General features: G+C 36.3%; 1 long non-coding RNA gene across 1 annotated transcript; it reads left to right on the forward strand.

The window, feature by feature from the left end:
- Nucleotides 1-481: 481 nt before the first annotated feature.
- On the forward strand, nucleotides 482-19088 carry LOC115305707. The gene is made up of 3 exons (XR_003914954.1): nucleotides 482-531; nucleotides 1390-1461; nucleotides 19030-19088. It is a non-coding gene; the product is annotated as an uncharacterized LOC115305707 (long non-coding RNA).
- The last annotated feature ends 448 nt before the right edge of the window (nucleotides 19089-19536 follow it).

A 19536-nucleotide genomic window follows, 5' to 3' on the forward strand; every position in this document is an offset into this window, starting at 1 on the left:
GTTCACAAAGGCAAACCGTATATTCAAACCATATACCCAATATGTTTGCAGCTGAATCCATGTTTATGTACATTTCCCCACATGCTGAAGGAAGACCTACATGAAGTCTCTTTATCTGTTTTGAACTATCATCCATTAGTCTGTCAGTCTGAAAACTACCAGTCTAAACATATTTGAAACAACAAAATATTCCCTTAGCAACTAACAGAAAGATTGAAGTTTCCATCTTCCATAATGTTACACTCCCTCCCTATTGTACCCTGCTATTAGCTTTTCTCTTGCAAACTTTCAAATTTAAATTTTCTGTGAACAGAATTATTTCTCACTAAAGCATTTGAATGATTTGAGCTCTTTCCCCAGGGTTAAGTTATAAGAAAAGAACAGGATCTATGCTAAACTGTTCATTCATTCTAGCTGAACTTCCTTTACAAAAGTCCATACTAACTTTTTTTTTTTCTCTTTTGTAGCATGGAGAAAACTTTGGTATTTAACAGATCAGGATTTAAAGCTCAACTTCAAATCTTTGGCAAGGTAGTACATATTTCTGAGACTCTTCTTCATTAGTTTAAGGCAGGGAAAAAAAGTAACATTTACTTGGAAACCCTGAGATTATGATGTGAGCCAAAGTCAGAGGCTTAACCAACTGAGCCACCCAGGCACCCCTATATTTGTTTTATTTACATGATTTACATTATTAACTACAGGCTGCACAGTCTCTATTATCTATTAATTTGTCTATTTTTAAACCAAGTTACTGAGTTCAATAGTTTTTTTGTTTTCGTGTTTGTTTTTATGTAGATACCGCCAAAATAGCTTATGCCAGAGTATGCAAGGTTAGGAAAGAACTCTCCTTTTGTAATGTCTCCACATAGGTTGATGATGGGCAATGATAAGTGCTTGTTGGCAACTCATAATTCACAGTTTTATAGAATATGACAGTGGATACGCTGCAGGCGATAAAGAACAGAGTTTAGCTAATGCACAAATGTTTCTCTGCATATTTTATAAAGTTTCCCATTGATGCTCTTTTATCCCAAGCAGAGCTTAACAGATCGTTTTACCCAGTTTCATCATTTATTTATTTTTACTTTAAAACTAAGGATCTTCACTTTGAACAGTTTTATGTAGGGTGGGACTATTTCTGGGAAGGATTTGTAGAAATGTAAAGTATCCAACTTCATGAGTAATAAGCATGACCTCATAAACTGGGAAGCTGAAGATAACAACATAATCGTACTTTGTATTTGGATTATGTTACTCCTCTGAGGTGCTGAAAGCACTTTGCAGACAAATACTGAATTTTTAAACTTTGACTTGTAAATGAAGACAAACATATTATGCTGCCTAGAGCTACATTATGTACTTGTTCCAAATCATGTTTCTCTATAGCAATGAATTGAGGGTGATCTAGCTGAAAGAGAAAAGACAAGAGGTTTTCCTTGGGCCAAGCATCCATTACAGGTAATCTGAATACCTCCTACCTCCAATATTGCAGCGATATGGTGAAAAACAAAGTGGAAAAGGGGGAGACTAGGCCCCCACATTAGAAAGTCTCTCTATACAATTAGAGACCAGCCTATTTTTGATCACTCACATTACTCTCTTGTTCCTTTACAAATGTTGATTATTCTTCATTGTGTAAAATGTGCTTAGTTAATGTATATTTAATACAACATAGTACACATAGGTCCCTGATCTTGAAATTTTACATTTTAGTAGTGGAGATATTCAAATATAAGGTAAGATAGCACCACAAGCAAGAAGTAAGAAGTAAGCACCAGGAAATAAGTTAAAACTATATAACAGAAGATTTAAAGGAAGGCAAAATCAGGAGATCTTGTTGGAGAACAAGTGAAGACTTTAAGGCTAAGGCAGCATTTAAACAGGGCATGAAGAATGGGGAGGATTTCTAGAAGCAGATGTGTAGAGGAAAGATGATTAAATATAACTTGTCAAGTAGAGAGAGTAGCATGGATAAAGTGCAAATATTGGCAGTTTGTGGAGCATGGTAATGGAACACCAGTCTGATTTGAATGAAGCATAAATGATGGAAATGATTAAACAAGGGATATCTTGGGGGAAAACTTTTGCTTCAACTATGGCAAAAGCCATGGGAACATTCTTCCTGGAAACCCAAATCATTAGATCTATGTTTAACAATGGTTAGTCTACAGAAGTGTCCAAGTAGCTGTGCAGGAGAAACTGGTATCATTGTGACCATCTTGGAATGACCAAGTAATGGCCACAAAAAGAGAGAGGACAAGGAAAAGATCCAACCTACCTTGGGGAAACAGGATCAATGGGACTTGGCAGCAGAATGGATCAAGAAGGAGAAGAGTAAGGGAAGGGTTTATCAGTGACGGGGTCTACTTTGAGTAGGATGTAGAAGGTCACAGTAGACCAATACTCCCACTGTAATAGCTAGAGAAGTTGAATAATTTTTTAAATCCTATTTTTTAGTGTTCAGACACTATGTAAGTACAGATTATGAGAACAACTAAAATTCCAAAGAGGAAGAACCTTCCCAAAGTGAGCTGATGATCTCTTGCTGTTTTCTTTTTTCCCTGTTTGGAGATTTTGCTGATACTGAGTGTGAACGTGGGCCAACATTGGGATTATCTAAGCAGAAAAGATCTCTGCTGGAGAAATAGAAATCAGCAAAGGTTATACTGGTTTAGGGGTCTGGTGTAAGAACTCAAATTTGCTGCTGTTTTTTTTTTTTTTCCACCACATGTTTGCTGAACTCTGCTGTGTGTGTCAAGGAGCCCAAGGGCCAGGTCTGCAGGCTTTATAGGCAGGATAACTGTATTGTAGTATTGTAGTACTTAGGAAATGGAGACCTGTCTCAAAGCATTCCACAGGCCTCCCTTGAGAGAAGTTTGACAGATTTGAGCTCCGTTGTGCAGGGGTTAGAAACACAGAAGAACAGAGCTGAATCTCCAACAGACAGGGTCGATGTAACAGATTTCTGTCATGTTTCCATCATAGGCCATGGCTGAAGAACAGGGGAAAGCCAGAGATAGGTGAATGGGGCAGGGAGAGAGGATAACTGAAATTCAGGCATGACAAATTCTCTGCCAACCAGAGCAGGTATTACCAACAGAGTTGTCTAGTGTTGGATTGAAATACCCAGGCCTTTAGAACGTGCTCAGTCACCAGATGCATGTGGCACTAGAAAGAGCTGAAGAACTTGGGTGAAATGCTTCTTGTAAGCTGGGGCTGACCCCAAAGGAGCTGACAGCAGGACACTATCTTCTGATAACACTCCCTACAGTAGGGCAACAAGGCCTTCCCTGAAGATCTATGTGTCTACCAGTAAAAGCTCTAAATAGTTTGAGTTAAAGAATAAAATTGTCATGGGGTGCCTGGCTGGCTCAGTTGGTAGAGCATTCAACTCTTGATCTTGATGTCATGAGTTGGAGCTCCATGTTGGACATAGAGATTACTTAAAGAAAGAAAAAGATAAGATTGTCAGATTGGATAAAGAGCCAAACATAATTACAGGCAGTTTACAAGAGACCTCTTAAATATAAATACATAGAAAGTTTAAAAAGAAAATGATAGGAAATGACTATATCATATAAACAGTACCCAAAAGAAAGCTGGTGTGTCTATCCTTCTCAAGAAAATGTAGTCTTTAAGGCACAAAGCATTATTAGAGATTAAGAAGAACATTTCATAGTGATAGCTTCCAGTGGAAAGATATCGTAATCATAAACCTGTATTCAACCAGTAACATAGTTCAAAAGATGAATAACACAAACTGGCAATCTTAGTGGGAGACTTTAACTCACCCTTCTTAATTGGATATAGAAGGTACAGAAGATCTTATTAACACATATAAAATATAATCATTGTTGTTCAAGTATACATGATAATATTTATTAAAATAAAATCAAGTAGAAATGCTAGAAATAACAGGGATGGTAACAGAAAGAAATAATGCCTTTGTTAGGGCCCATTTGCACCCTCAACAAGCTAAGGAAAACATTAGTGAACTTGAGGATGGGTCGAAAGATATTGTCCAAACTGAAACCCAAAGACTAAAATGATTGAAATGAATAGAACAGAGGATTCAGAAGATGTGGGACAACATCAGTCCGTTTAACAAACAGAATTGTTATGCCAGAAGGACAACAGAGAAAGGTTTGAACAAATGTTAAATTCCTTAGCCATTCTTGGTCATAAAATGTGAATTTTTTGAGTTACTAGTCAGACTTTTAAAGTAATATTATGTTTATAAATTGTGCTGTGCATTAAAAAAAACTGGGCTATAGTTTTTCTCTCTCCCCGCTTTTCCTCTCTTTTTCTTTCTACCACTCCCTCCACCTCTTTTCTGCCTGCCTTTCCCCCCCTCTTTCTAGTAAAGATCCAGTTTATCCTAAAATTGTCTGTGTTATACCCAGATTTTAATATCGCCCCCCAAAACCAGAGACTACCAGGGAGACCGAGTCACGCATGCAAAAGCAAAGGGCTTTATTACGGGCTTAGGCTGGCCAAGCCCAAGCTCGGGCTCACAGACTTCACCAGCACAGTGGATCCGTGCTGAGAGCCCCGAACAAAGGCGGGTAGGGCCTTTATGGGCTTGGGGAGGGGGAGTTACAGGAAATTGTGCCACAGGTACAGGGATCCAATCATTATTATACAATATTAATGACAGCAGGTTTAACCATTCACATCGCCTAGAGTATTTGTTACTTTTGGCGGGACTCAATCACAACATTTAGAGTGTTAACCAATTACAGAGTGGACCCAGGACCCAGGACCCTCACGTAGGGTGTAACTAGCCTTCTAGGCCCGCCCTTAGAAATGTTAAGGGTGTTAGCTGGCCTTTCGTGATTGGGTGTTACAAGGGTGGTCCCTCCTGCCTTGGGCAATGTGTGCCGTTCTATTGTCTCATGGAGTCAGTTTCAGACATGCGTCCTTACAGTCTGTATGTAAGATTAGCAAAAATCAGTTGTGAAACCTTGTGTCTGTGCCCGTTGTGATGAAAGCGTTCACTTATACTCAGTAATGCTTACACAACAGACCGGCTCTAAACTTAGAAATGGAAACAATGGTGTTTTATTCTCCCAGGTCTGGAGCATATCTGCTTATCTCAGCTGATCTTCCTTATTCATCTGTACTTACATGAGGGTCACTGATTTCTGGTGGGCTTGGCTGACCCCTTTTTATCATGTGTCTCTCACATCTGTCTTAGAGAGATGGCTAGCAAGGGCGTATCCTTTTTATGGCTGTGTCAGAGGCAAAGAGAGAGTACAGAAACACCTGAAGTCTCTGAAGGGTGAGGCTCAGATTGCCACACTCTCCTTTCACCCATATATTACCAGTTAAAGAAAGTCTCATCACCAAGTCTAAAGTCAGGTGAAAAAATACACAACGACCAGGGTGTGGATGTGTGTACTGTGAGGAATCTACCATGCATTGTATGTTGGAGATGGCGTTCTTTCATAGTTCTTATATTACCCACTGCAGTATTTCTCCTCCTCATTTCTAAACTTGTATCATTTTCCTTTCTATGTTTTCCCCTTAATCAATCTTGCTAGGAATTGTTTTCTTACTTGCCTTTTCAAATAATGCACTTTGGGCCTATCTATACTTTCTTAAACATTTTGCTTTCTCTTTCTCCTTTTCCAACCTTTGTTATTAACTTTGTTTATTTATTTTCTCTTGGCTAATTTTGCTGGTCTTTTTCTAATTTTACACTGTGTAACTTCTGTAAATATGAAAGTAATCCTATTTTAGTTATACCCTATTTTTGGTATCATATTATCTCCTTGTACTATCTATAACTTTGAAATGTTAGTTTTTAGTTTGTTAAAGTTTCTTTAGAAAGATAATTCTTAATTTCCAGATAGTTTTTTATAATGAAGTGTTTCTCATTGCCTTTTTATATCTTCTTAATTTTTTATTAATAAATTTATGGTTTATGATCAGTAAAATCTTTACTATTCTGATTTCACCTAGGCTTCCTCTGTGGCAAAATAATTGACTTTTCATCCATATCATTGAATTTTAAAAACTGTAAAGAGAGAAATTAATCTTGATTACTTTTAGCGTTTCAGGTGAAGGAGTGCAGGATGAGACACGCCAGAAGGCACCACTTTGGCATAAAGATTATTTTGAGTTAAAAGTAGTCAAAACCCAGCATATGCAGGAAAAGCTGCTTTCCCCCTCTACGGCCTAAATTTACATTAGAAAGAAGGGCCTGCGCCAGGAAGAGAGCTATTAACAGAGACCCCCCTTTACCTAAGGAACTTATCTGCAAAATAGGATAATCTTTGTTTTTCCAAATACCTCCCTTAGCCTTCCAGCTGATGGCCTTCCTCCCCTTTGTGTCCTCCGGCCCTCCCTCTCCTCAGCCCATATAAACTTCTTCGGTTTCCCCATTCCCTTTGGAATCTCGTGCCTGTGTGGATTCCTGGTACATTCACCTATGAAATCTCATTTTCTCCTTTTTGTCTATATCACATCAATTTGACTCCAAGTATCGCTAAAAGGCCCTGGGGCAGAGGAAGGTCTTCCTCACCAACACAGATGTGTCTGATTTTATTTTTGTTCTATCTTTAACTTTGCTATTTAAAATTGTTTTCCCACTTGCTAATTTAGAATTTAATTCTGGTATCCATTCTACTAATAGTTAAACTTTGTCATGTCTGTTAACATGAGGTGGTAGTCTTCTTGATGGAGAAATGCCCACAGAAGAAGATGCAACGTATTTTTAATGACAAAGAATATGGAGGGTGAATATCACCAACAAGCAGTGAGGATTCTACTAGACCGTGAAGTTCCTTTTGTAATTCTTACAGAAGGCTTTATTTCTTGATCTCCCTCACATCTTGTTCTAAAGATTGCCTTGCTCATAAGAAGCAAGTGGCTGATGTAGACAATTCTAGCATATTCCAGAATGTTTACTGAGATATTGGGTAAAACCAAGATCAATTTCCCAAAAACCCAGAGCATTCCTCAGCAGATTCAGGCTTCAGTTTGTCTAAAGTCAGCTTCTTCTACACATTCTAGTACCTAAAATTTTATGTGTCAATTCAATAGGCTTTATCATCTCTTTTTCTTCTTCCTTCCTTCCTTCCTTCCTTCCTTCCTTCCTTCCTTCCTTCCTTCCCCTTTTCTTTCTTTTCTTTTTTCTTTTCATTGTTCTTAACATTTTTCACATCACAGCCAGAGTATAGGAAGGAGGATGTAATTTATCACATAAACATATCAATGTTTGACCGTTGTTCAAGGCTTGAACAGCATGGGTTCACTTACTTGTGGATGTTTTTCAATAATATAATACAGTCCTGTAAGTGTGTTTTCTCTTATGATTTTCTTACCATTTTTTTCTCTGGCTTACTTTATTGTAAGGATATAGTGCATAATACATGTAACAACAAAATATGTGTTAATCATATCTTTATGTTACTGGTAAGGCTTCTAGTCAATAATAGGTTATTAGTAGTTAAGGTTTTGGCAAGTCAAAAATTATATCTAGATTTTTGACTGTTTTGAGGGTTAGTGCCCCAACTCCTATGTTGTTCAAGGGTTAACTACATATTTGATCATTGTCATTAATGGAATGATTTATCTTATCTGAATCCACTCCATTTTTAGTAGAAATTGATTGCTGACCCCTTGACTCCCATCAGTGGGTATGATATTTTTTTCTAGCATACTTTATATATATTTTTTTCTTTTTTAAACATCCTCATGGATGTAGCCTTTGGTGGGTGCAACTGGTTTCAGTTATCCCCCAGAAAGCTAATTTTCCCAGAAGGTCATAAATTATATTACTACTTCCAATTCAAGTAACTTTTTTTTACTTTGTTTTAACATAAGAGTTTATTAATATAGTTCTTCCTCTTTCCACTAGATTTAGTATGCTGCTAAAATAAACATATCAAACAATGTGTTCAAATTAGTATTTTCCCTAAGTTTGAATTTTCCATTTCCCTCTTCAATAAACTTAGACTTGGCTGTAAGTGTGCTGTGTCCATTAAATATCCTAATTCTGTACAGAAAGTAAAAAAGGAAATCCTAGCTCTTCAAGGGCACTCCAAAGCATAGAATTCATGACAGCTCAGGGAACTTCCTGTTCAACAGATAAGCAAAATGAAATGGACATTAGAGAAAAATACAGTTCTTCAGATTCTACCTCAAACTCTATTCATGTTCATAAGCATTAAAGTCATATTTAAATTTTTATGTTAAACAGTTTAAATATAGTGTGCTCTATGTTTGTAAAATTTTTTTGGAAAATTGTGGATATAATAAGAATACTGTAGTCATCAGTATCTCTCAGTCCAGTCAAAACCAATTAAGAAAAAATGCCAAAAAATACAATCAAATTGACATCAAGAAATGTCAGCAATGTTTACAGTTTTGCAGAGAGTTCAAAGTAGGGCAATGTCTTTAGGTCACAGTATTTTTACATTGTTGTGTTCCACCAGAGGCAGCTCATAAAAGACTAGCATATCTAGATTATGTACAGCTGTGGATAATGCCACCCACAGAGAGTGAGGCTCTGACCAGGTGTGAGAAATTCCTTTTTGCCATTCCCAACGGGCTTTGTAAAGGGTGGGGTCCTGAACACCCACCATCCTTCCTGACCTGCCTTTTCTGCAGACTCTGGCTACATGCCTGCAGTGAAGGTCAGTTCCCCAGAAACATCCTTCCTTTTTTGATGCTTGTAATCAAACACATATTTCTCCACTCTTCTACAAAAATAAGATCCTAACCCACTGCCCGCCACACTAATGTATTCTTGTTCCCAGCTGTGTGTCTCTTCACGAAGACAAAACCTTGAGCACAGTTTTCTATCCCTATGCTTCCTCACTTCTGCCATCTCACCTGGCCACATATCACTAGTTTCCAGATCCTACTAAAACAGCTTACCTTTTTAATTCCAACCTATTATTAGACGTTTTTCTTTGAATATCTACTTCAAGTATCTTGAGTTAGTATTTGATTGAACCATTTGAAATTGTTGGAATTCAGACACTTTGCTATAAACAATGGCAATTTCATATGAGGTAATTTGATACTTACATTATGCATTCCCCTTCACTTTATTACGACTCATTTATATTTATATTTTCCAAGGCTTTTTGAGCACCTTATTTTTTCTTGGCATCTCTATTTCATTTATTGTTTGATTTGATCCTTTCTTGGAGAGTACTCTTCTCTATTAGGGCATGAATGACACATACTAAGATAGCACAGTGATCCAAACCCCAACTCTGACTAATCTAGCTGTATGACATTATACAAGTTTTTGAATATTAACAGAATGAGGATAAGAATAGAACCCACCATAACTGGGCAAATGTTGGTAAAGTGCTTGAACAGTCTCTCTCACAGAGTATGCGTGCAGAACTATTTTATATCTGCATAGAACTGCAAATTATCTTTCTTTCAACCTACAAGTAAAAAAAAAAAACATTAAAATGTAATTATTGACAGTTTATTTGTGTCTCGTCTGACCTCTCTGATTAAATGTCTAGACCTGTGGGATTTGGGACACCCCTTGATGATGGCCTTGGCAGTGACTTGCTTTATTCTGAAGCTTTGGGGAAATGTAAAGTATGTCTAAGAGGTATACTTCATTTGCTACTGATACTCAAGGGAAAATGACTTTTCTGATGAGGTCTAGCCAAGAATTCAAGACATCATTAACGTAAAGGAAATGGAAAATGCAAATAAGGGCCCTGAGAAATTCAGTGTTGTTTATGAGCGGAAATAAGACAGATATAAAATTTTAATTAAATAAAGATTCCCTTTAGTCATTAAGTTGTAGAACCTAGAAAATTCCCTGTAACATGTCCCTGCTGTTTTATTACTACTGATGTCTCACTGAGTGGAGGTATTAGGATAAAATCCTAAGCACTTATTTACATTATTTCAAGAACAACTCTTAGTTGGGAGGAAATGGATGATGTCAAAGAAGGAAAGAAATTTAGACATTTGTAACCTGTCTATGCCATTATGTATAAAGATTTGAGAATGTAAGAAGACTACAGGGACCACTCGATTAAAAAGCTTTCTCAGGGGGAGGCTACAGGTGTGGGGGGTGGCCCATTAAAAGTGAAGTAAACATGAAAGACAGAGATAAATAGAGATAAAATACAACTGGGAAGATGTAAAAGTTGAGAAAATAAACAACAATGAGTAATTTGATGAACCCACCCAATAAAAAGAGATTAAAATTAGTTTCAAGCAGAAATGTGGAAGAGCAGGCTATGCACCTAAAACAGGAACAGGGATGAAGGGTGCCATGGGAAAACAGATCCTGTGGAATTTCTTAACCTCACTTGAGTCAAAACTGCCCAGTGTCTCTATTTGTTTTTATTAAAAGCAATAATCAGGAGTTTATTACTTCCAACTTTGCTATTTGAGGTTGTAGGTCAGTGGACATACGGACAAAGAAAGGCTATGATATAATGACAATGTAAAGAATTCTTGGAATCTAGATGTTCACATCGAGTGTCTAGTCATGTTGGGATCACCAGCAATTAAAAGCAGTTTCTAGTGGTGTAAAGACAGTATTTCAAACAAATTCAATTTGAAATCATAGATTCAATAAATACCTTTGTAGTTTGGAAGATCAGTTTTTAGTTAGGAGTTCTATTTCTTAAAATGATGGGCTAAGACTCTATCAGAAAAAAGTATATAGAAAGTAATTATAAAATCTGGAGGTAACACACAAAATAATTACCTGAAGGTACTGGGCAGTGAACAGAAGACAGACCTGGTGAGGAATCCATGTTCACTTAGAGGAGGGAACACAGGGAGCTCTCTTTAAGCAAATTCCTCTTTATAGCTCTTATCCAGGACTAAGTGCCATTCAGGGGCAGATAGTGGGCTAGGGATCCACGTGGAAAGACCCGGACCTAGCCAGCTGAGTTAGAAGCATGTATCCACAAAACATGCTACAGGGGAGAGGAGGTAAACCTCACATGGGTAAGGGATCTCCTAATTCTGTCTGCCCAAATCTCTATCCCTTGAACTATGAATGCACAAAGTAGACTCAAAGTGTAGCAGCTAAAGGCAGAAGGCCTGAACTAGACTGGAGAAGCCACTCAAGAAATCCAGAAGAGTTTGAAATTCAAGCCCAGTAGAGAAAATTATTTGTTAAAACAGAAGCAATGCTCATCAGAGAAAATAGAATTCAGAATCTCCACGACTTAAAACGTATAATATCCAGACACACTCCAAGGTTACCCAAAATATGAAAAACCGAGAAAAAGAAACACAATTTCATTTGTTTGTTTGTTTGTTTGTTTTGAGAGACAGCATGCATGAGTGGGGGGAGAACAGAGAAAGGAGGAGGAGAGGGAGAGAGGAGGAGAATCCCAAGCAGGCTCCATACTTAGTGTAAAGACTGAAGTGGGGCTTGATCTCATCACCAGGAGATCACTACCTGAGCTGATACCAGGAGTTGGACACTTAACCAACTAAGCCTCCCAGTCACTCCAAGAAATACATATTCAAGAGGAAACAAAATAGAGTGAAGATGAACTTCTTGTTAGAACCACTATACAAGGCTTTTAAAGTGATGTAATTGTCCTCAATAAACAACAATAAACAAACAAAAAAGGATGATTTCAATGGATGGAAGTCTCAATTGAAAACTGGAAATTAAAGAGAGGAAAAAAAAGGAAAACATAGAACCAAATGGAGACCCTAGACTGAAAAATAAACCTTATGAAATAAAGGTGACTTAAATAAATGGAGGGATAGTGTGATAAATAACAAGACCATTTTTATGAAATGGATGATTCAATTTTCTTAAACTGGCAATCTTCTCTAAAATAATCTGTATCTACAGTGCAATCTTATTCAAAATCTTAACAGGCAGTTTTGAAGAAACGGTTAAGCTTATTAGAGAACTCATGTGAAAAGGAAAAGGACCCAGAATTCGTCAGGTAGATGGGATTACATATGCTATCTATTGGGGGGATACATAATTCCTAGTAAGAACAGAATAGCACCATCTCATTTACCCAGGAACTCAGCTGTCTAGAAAGAATAGGTAATAACAAAATGTCTTCATGGAAGAAGAAAATGGCTACACAACACTCCTGCTTTAAGTTATGTAAGAGGTATGAGAAACCTGTCTCCCACCATTAGTTCAGAACATGTTAACATAAAGTACTTCTTTTTGTTGTTTATTTTGAGAGTTGGAGGGCTTAAGTGGGGGAGGAGAGAGAGAGAGAGAGAGACAGAGGATCTGCAATGGGCTCTGTGCTGAAAGCAGAGAGTCCCAATGCAGGGCTCTAACTCACGAACCGTGAGGTCATGACCTGAGATGAAGTTGGACGCTTAACTAACTGAGCCACCCAGGCGCCCCAACATAAAGTACTTCTAAGTGAGTATGTATGTGCATTGATGGAATATCATACCCAAGACAGGATCCTCAGAAAAATAGTTTCAGAGTCTAATATAGTTGGGAAATAATTCAGACCTAATAATGTGTCTGAAAATTCACTATGACAACTTACTGGATCCATGGCTACGAGATTTATTGCAAGTTCAAATCTATTTCACATTGTCTTTCAGTATATACAACTTGAGAAATCATTTGGATAGCATATAAAATTAACATTTATTTAGAAGTCTTGGTCAACTATTGTCTCCTGGTGGCATTTGGCTCTTCTTCTTAGGAGGGATAAAACAATAAATCAGGGCAGTGGGACTTTGGCTCCAAGTGAATATTTAGAAGACTAGCCTTCACCAACCATCATCTAATGAAATGAAGAAAGAATATGAATCCTTCACATCCACTAGATACCCAAAACATGTATGTCATACTACTTGGCAAGATAAAATTAATAATAAAATGATCATAATGACAATAGAGAAAAATTGATATGATACTCATCCTACATATTTAATAAATTACCAACTTGTATTGATTTTGCTGTCAAAATGTCTTTAGTATTTGTTCTCTCCTCTCTGTGTTTAATACCACTTCCCCAATTCTGGCCCTCATTGTTACCAAATTACTGAATAAGATTTTTTTTAATACTGTGTATGTTTAAAGTGAGGAAGTATACTGCAGTGGTTAAGAATGTGGATACTAAAATGTCTACTGACAACATTTGAAAGAATGTGGAGGGGGAAATGTCAAAGTAATTTAATTATATCTTTCTAAGATTTCTTGGGATTTGAACTCCTTTATAGCTTTTAGCAGAAAAACATTTAGCTACACTGATTTACTTAAATTGAGTCTTAGTGTCTTAATCTGTATGATGGTTCTAAAGATCAGTATGTAATTCAAAATCTGAAAGATTAGAATGATTGAATTGTCTCTGCCCTGAATGACCGACATCAACAGCTAGAACAGGCTCTGCGTGGAAAGGAGTTACTTAGCAGTAAAGAAAAGGAATTATTAAAATATTATATATTATAGCATGTTCAAGGACATCAGCTTTAATTCCCATGACCAGTGTCCAGAAGAACAATAGGAGACTATCAAATATGCATTGATTTAATTGGTTACCGCAGTTTTAAAAATATCACTGACCTTTGGATGTCATGACAACAGGAAGGTCTAGCCGATCTTTTCTCAGCTTGTGTTTTCCAGATTGCATTTCTAATAATTTTAGTCAGCCTTCGTAGGGAAACCCACATGGTTCCTAAGATGATTTTTACTTTTCCTAGCACATTTTCCAATGACATGTTTCTCTTGAGTGGGCCAGCTATTTCACTATTTCTCAAAGAACAGGCCAAGGACTGCCTACATCAGAAACATCTGGAGTGTTTGTTAAAAATATACACTTCTGGGCTTAGCCACAGTTTCGGTGGATAACGTGTATTTCAATAAGCACTTTAGGTGATATTTACAGCTATTATAATTTGAGAACCAGTGAACTATGGTGTAACGCTGAAGGGGCAGCTAGACAGTTACAGTTGACCTTCACTTTTCCTGAAAAGCAAAATCATGTCTGTCTCCTTCTTCATCCAGGGCAAACTTTCTAGTTCTGGAGAGTCACAATAACAGAGTTTAGACTCTGGATCAACTTTAGAGTAGAATTGCCAGTTAAAACACAACATTTCCAGATAAATATGACTTTCAGATAAACCATTAGTAATTAGCATATCTATGTCCCTAATGGTATATGGGACATAGTTATACTAAGAAAAATGTTTATCTGAAATTCAAAATAACTGGTTGTTTTACACCTGTATTTGTTAAATTTGGCAACCTTATTTTAGAATCATGTAGGTCTGGGTTTGGATCTCCCACTTATTAGTTGGGTGACCTTGGAAAATTTTCTTCATCTTTCTAAATTTCAGTTTCCCAAACCATAATATGTAGGAGCAGCAACAACAACAAAACAAACAATTTTTAAAAACCAAACAAAAAAAAATCCTACAGAAACCCTTCTTACTGGATTATCAAGAAAATTATTAAATATTTATTACAAAATGCAATCTGTGCATATACTATGCATATTACTATATATAGTGTCTGGAATCTGTTCAAAGCTCAATGAGATGTAGCTTTTATTGTTATTGCCAATGCTAATACTATCTTACAAGTTAGAGGGATCTTTTAAGCCTGGTTAACAAGTACTATTGGTTGAAAATTGCCAACATATAAGCTTTCAGGCAGCACATTAATCAACATATAAAACAGTTGATTCAATATTCAATCTTCTGTCCACTACATCCTTTTTATGTTTGGTTCTTTACTGTCATTGCATCACTAATTTAAGAACAAAAATGTGAATCCATGGATTTTTCATTCAAGGCTCTCTCTTGTTATGTATTTTGCAACTGATTTAGGAAATCTAAGCAGGGTGCTCCTTATTTTTAAAAAAATAATATTAGAGTACTGTTTCACACAAATTGAGGAAAGAGCACTATATGTTTTTATGTACCAGAGAGCATTTCAATAATTAAAATTAATATTGTCAATGTATTTCACTCTAAATATTAAGTGCATAAATGTACATGCATATTTTTAACTTCTCCTTTTCCTATTTGCTTAAAAATTTTATTTTTGCTGAAGAAAACTTGTTTTTCTAAATTATTCTGATGAATATTGGTAGTTATCCAGAATCTTGGTATCTTACAAGTAAGGAATAAATATGTCATTGAGTGTCGTATCTCAATTTATTTGTTCATTTGTGAGGAAATTTCCTATCTTGTCTACTAGCAAAATGGGCAAACATGAAGTTTAATTGGCAGTTTTGCAACAAGACATACTTTTGAAGTGCTTTTGTAGTTATATGCAATACTTTAAAAGGTGAAAGATTTATATGATCTGAAGAGAAACCAGAGTATTATATGCAATACTTTAGAAAAAGATTTTAGTTATTTACAATGAATGTATTCCCTCCAGAATGCATAAACATTAGAAAGAGGACATTTCAGGTTCTGAATTATTTATATACTTCTGAGAACAAACATAGAGATAACTCAAAATCAACATCTATAAATCACAAACATATCATATTGAAAGAAAATTTGTAGGATTAACGGTAAAATATGAAACCTGTGTATTTATATATAACAAGTAAATCAGTGCTATACAATGTTTATAGATGTATTCAGTTGTAGTCAATAAACAAAGCCATGCCAGGGAATAATATACATCAAATGTGGGTCAGTGTTGACCTTTATATATGTCATGGGAAGGGGCATGAGGTAGGTTCTAGGTAGGCAGCATGATAAGCTTAACCATATCTATTCTGTGTGTTAAAGAAGAGAGAGATGTGAAGAAAGTGGCAAAATATTGAGGTTTAATAAGGCTAGTGGTGATCACACACAGATATTCATTGTATCGTGATTTTCTGTATGTTTGAGATATTTAATTTAAAATGAAGTAGAGGGGTGCCTGACTGGCTTAATCAGTAGAGCATATGACTCATGATCTCACCATCATGAGTTCAAGCCCACTTATGGGTAGAGATTGCTTTAAAAAATAACACAATAAGGTAGACACAGCTCTTGGTCACTCTTTTCCATTACCCTCACATCTCACTGGCAGGAGCTAGATAAGCAAGATTGATGGGTCATGGCATGAAGTAGGCAGTTGATAAGACTCTAGAGTCAAATACATCAATGGCTGGGCTTCAGAGAGACTGCTCAAGCCCAGTAGGGGCAAGGCAGAGCTTAATCTGGTAACTCGCCTGGGTGATTTAGAAATCTTAGAGTAGGTGCGCCTGGGTGGCTCAGTCGGTTAAGCCTCCGACTTCGGCTCAGGTCAGATCTCACGTTCGAGGGTTCGAGCCCCGCATCAGGCTCTGTGCTGATGGCTACCTCAAGAGCCTGGAGCCTGCTTCTGGTTCTGTGTCTCCTTCCTTCTCTGCCCCTCCCCCTCTCATGTTCTGTCTCTCTCTGTATCAAAAATAAATAAAACATTAAAAAAAAAGAAATCTTAGAGTAAATGGTGTGTGTGTGTGTGTGTGTGTGTGTGTGTGTGTGTGTTGACATGGGTCATAGGGGGAGGGACAAAAGAGGGTCTATTTATGACACATGTTTGTGGAAGCAGGATGGAGTGTTGCTGCTCCTATAATACTCAGGAGTTGAGCTTCACACAGAACCCTCAGGACTGGTAATGTCAGCAGATGGAATGTGACATTTTTACTTATTTACTGTGTGGTAGAACTGGCTCTTTCACCTGCAAAACTGACGTTGTCCAAGTGTGTGGAATAAAAGAATGACTTCAGATCTGGTCTTATCTTCCTTCATGGAGCTCAGGTACAAAGGAAGTGGGATGAGGACAGACAAACAAGCCATTCTCATCCTGTGTTGTAGGTGTTATGCTGGTGGGCGAGGCACTAAACAGGTGTCAGAGAAAACCTTGGCATCACCATAGATTGCATGATTTTTTCTTTTGACTTGAAATAGCGGTTTACCTTGTAAATTTGCAAATCTTCTTTCTCTGCTAGCAGCTTTCTGTCTTTATTCTTAACACAATACTCTGAGTAAAAATAAACAGAATAAAATAATCAAATCAGAAAATGAACAAATACTCTAAAGAAAGTTCATACAAAATATAATTTAAAAGCTTCCTCTTGGAAATATGTAAGTTTTTAAGGTAATTTTTCCCTTTTATGTCATTTATCTATGGCAATAAAAAGCACATTTTATTTTATGGTATAAACTTCTTTCTAACACGGTTCCATGTATTCAAGTTTATGGGGGGAAATGGACTTTTCACTGCTCCATAATTTTGTTCCTTTTCTATTGTTTTCCTGTTATATTTCACTGTACATAGAGTGATACAAAATATGTACTTCTAAAAATTATGTTAAACAAATGCTATATATATATATAAAAGAGATTTTACAAGTTTTGAAGGCCCATAAAATTTTAGCAAGTGTCCACTTTTAGATGCAGTGTGGAATACCTTAATTATATAGGCAAAGATTGCAACAGCAAATTCTATTTTTTAGTTCTCTATTTTCATCACATGACTGAAACTAATAATGGCCAAGTTACCAGAGTAGAGGTTAAAAGGACAGACTAAGTCGTCTTCTCTCTCTCGGTCTTGAACATTGTAAGTCACCCATGATTTTCAGTATGATTTATTGGGTTGACAAGAAAACAAAACAAAACACTTCTTCAAAGTCCAAACTTATGTAAATAAAGTATAGCATTTCAGTCTTATGGATATCTCTGTGTCTTAGATTCTTTTAAACAAACCCTTTAAAGGAATTGTTTTAGGATTTTCATCAAAACAAGAGTACCTTCTAAACAAAGTGTGAAGTTACTTTGAAGGCCTGCTCTGAACTTCTAATGGGATTTTTTTGAAGGGAAGACCTGGGGAGAGGGGAGGGAGAGGGTTTGAGATGTGAATGTCTTAGCAGTTATAATATGAAAATGAGTATTATTTAGAGGTTGCATTAGAAAAATTCACTTGGATGAATTTTGCTTTACCAATAAATTATTTTATCCCACTAGCATGTAATATAAATGATTTTTCTTAACTGGATTAGGCTAAAGAGTTAGAATTTAAATAATAAATAAAAGAATTAGCAAAATTCCCTGTTAGTCTTTTTTTCTGAGACACTCCTCAAACTTCTGGGTCATCATAGCCATACAACAAATTCTAAGATCTCTCTAAAAATATCTGTGACTTTAGATCTCAGATTTGTCATTTTTATTCTGTGCTTTCTGTATCATGCAGAGAAAAACATCTTCCTGGGAATCATTCTGCATTGACATATACTATAGAAGTGGCAGTTTTGTTTCAATATAAACGTTTTCATAGAAAAAAAAAGTCTTAGGAAACAAGGCTTATTGGCAAAAAGTGCAATAGTAGTCTCTCACGAAGCATTCTCTTCTAGAGTTATCAGCCTTAAACATAATGGCAGTTCTGATACTGACAGACAAGCCAGAAAAATCTAGCTCTACTCTTTAATTTCATAGAAGACAGGACTATCTGACTTTAATATCTGACAATATTTTTATGAATAAATAAGGTGGTTTTCTTTTGTACGATGAAGTTTATTTTACAAGACCATCGCCTGATAGGCCCATATTGGTTTTGTTTACCCTGGCTCTGGGGAAAGGGTCTGTGCTCTGTTTCTGATAAATTTCCCCTTGTTTTCAGTTATGACAGATATTCCTTTGAATATGGTGTATGAAAATATTCTAGCATCAAACCAAGGATATCTAACCTTATTTATGTCTGTATTCTGTCCTTAAACACAAACAGCTGTGCACACATGCATCTGTCTCACGTCTGACCAAGCACTGCCGCCCAGGGCTTCATATACACAAATAAATGTCCCCCCTTTTATGGGAAATCGTGGCTGGCGCAGCAGGAGTTTCAAAACCCACATGCATTTTTCAAATCTTACTTGCACAAACAAAAAAGGGAAAAATACAGACAAACCAGGCTTGGAATTGCTGACTTTTAGAGTCAGTACAGAATGGCTGAAGAATCCCTACTTTGACCGAGAGAGAGAGAGAGAGAGAGAGAGAGAGAGTATGTATAAAAAAAGTATTATTTGTCAAATCTTTTAGAGCCTAATTTATGCCTTTGAAAAGGAAAAGTAATTCTAATGTCTTCATTAGGGCAGCTTTCTGCATGATGCTAAGAACATAATTTACTGACTGATCATTAGGAAGACCAGGTAAGCAAAATGTTTAATACATTTCTTGGTATCATTATTAAACAGTTGGAGAAGTCACAGACCAAGCAGAGATTAAACTAATTCTTCATTCTAATGATAGGATTAGGATATACGTTTATTTTTTTTCATTCCTTATGCCTATGTGTTCCATAATTCTCTATAATGAACATGAACTACTTCTATAATCAGTAAGGAAAAAAGTATTCAAAATAAGTTCCCATGTTTTGCCTTGAGGTTGACAGATCAACTAGCTATATTAAATGTTATGGAGAGATTTTTTTTAAAGTACATATTACTATCTTAGTTATTTTTAGTAAAATGTTTTGTTCTTCATTTCATCTTTTCTGGAAAAAAAAATCACATTACCCTGGAGAATTCATTCCAAAATGATACAAGCAAATGAAAGCACGTGTCACAATGTATTACAAGCAAGTGAGAAGTCACAAAA

Source organism: Suricata suricatta, chromosome 10, assembly GCF_006229205.1.
Source record: "Suricata suricatta isolate VVHF042 chromosome 10, meerkat_22Aug2017_6uvM2_HiC, whole genome shotgun sequence".
NCBI classification, from domain to species: domain Eukaryota; kingdom Metazoa; phylum Chordata; class Mammalia; order Carnivora; family Herpestidae; genus Suricata; species Suricata suricatta.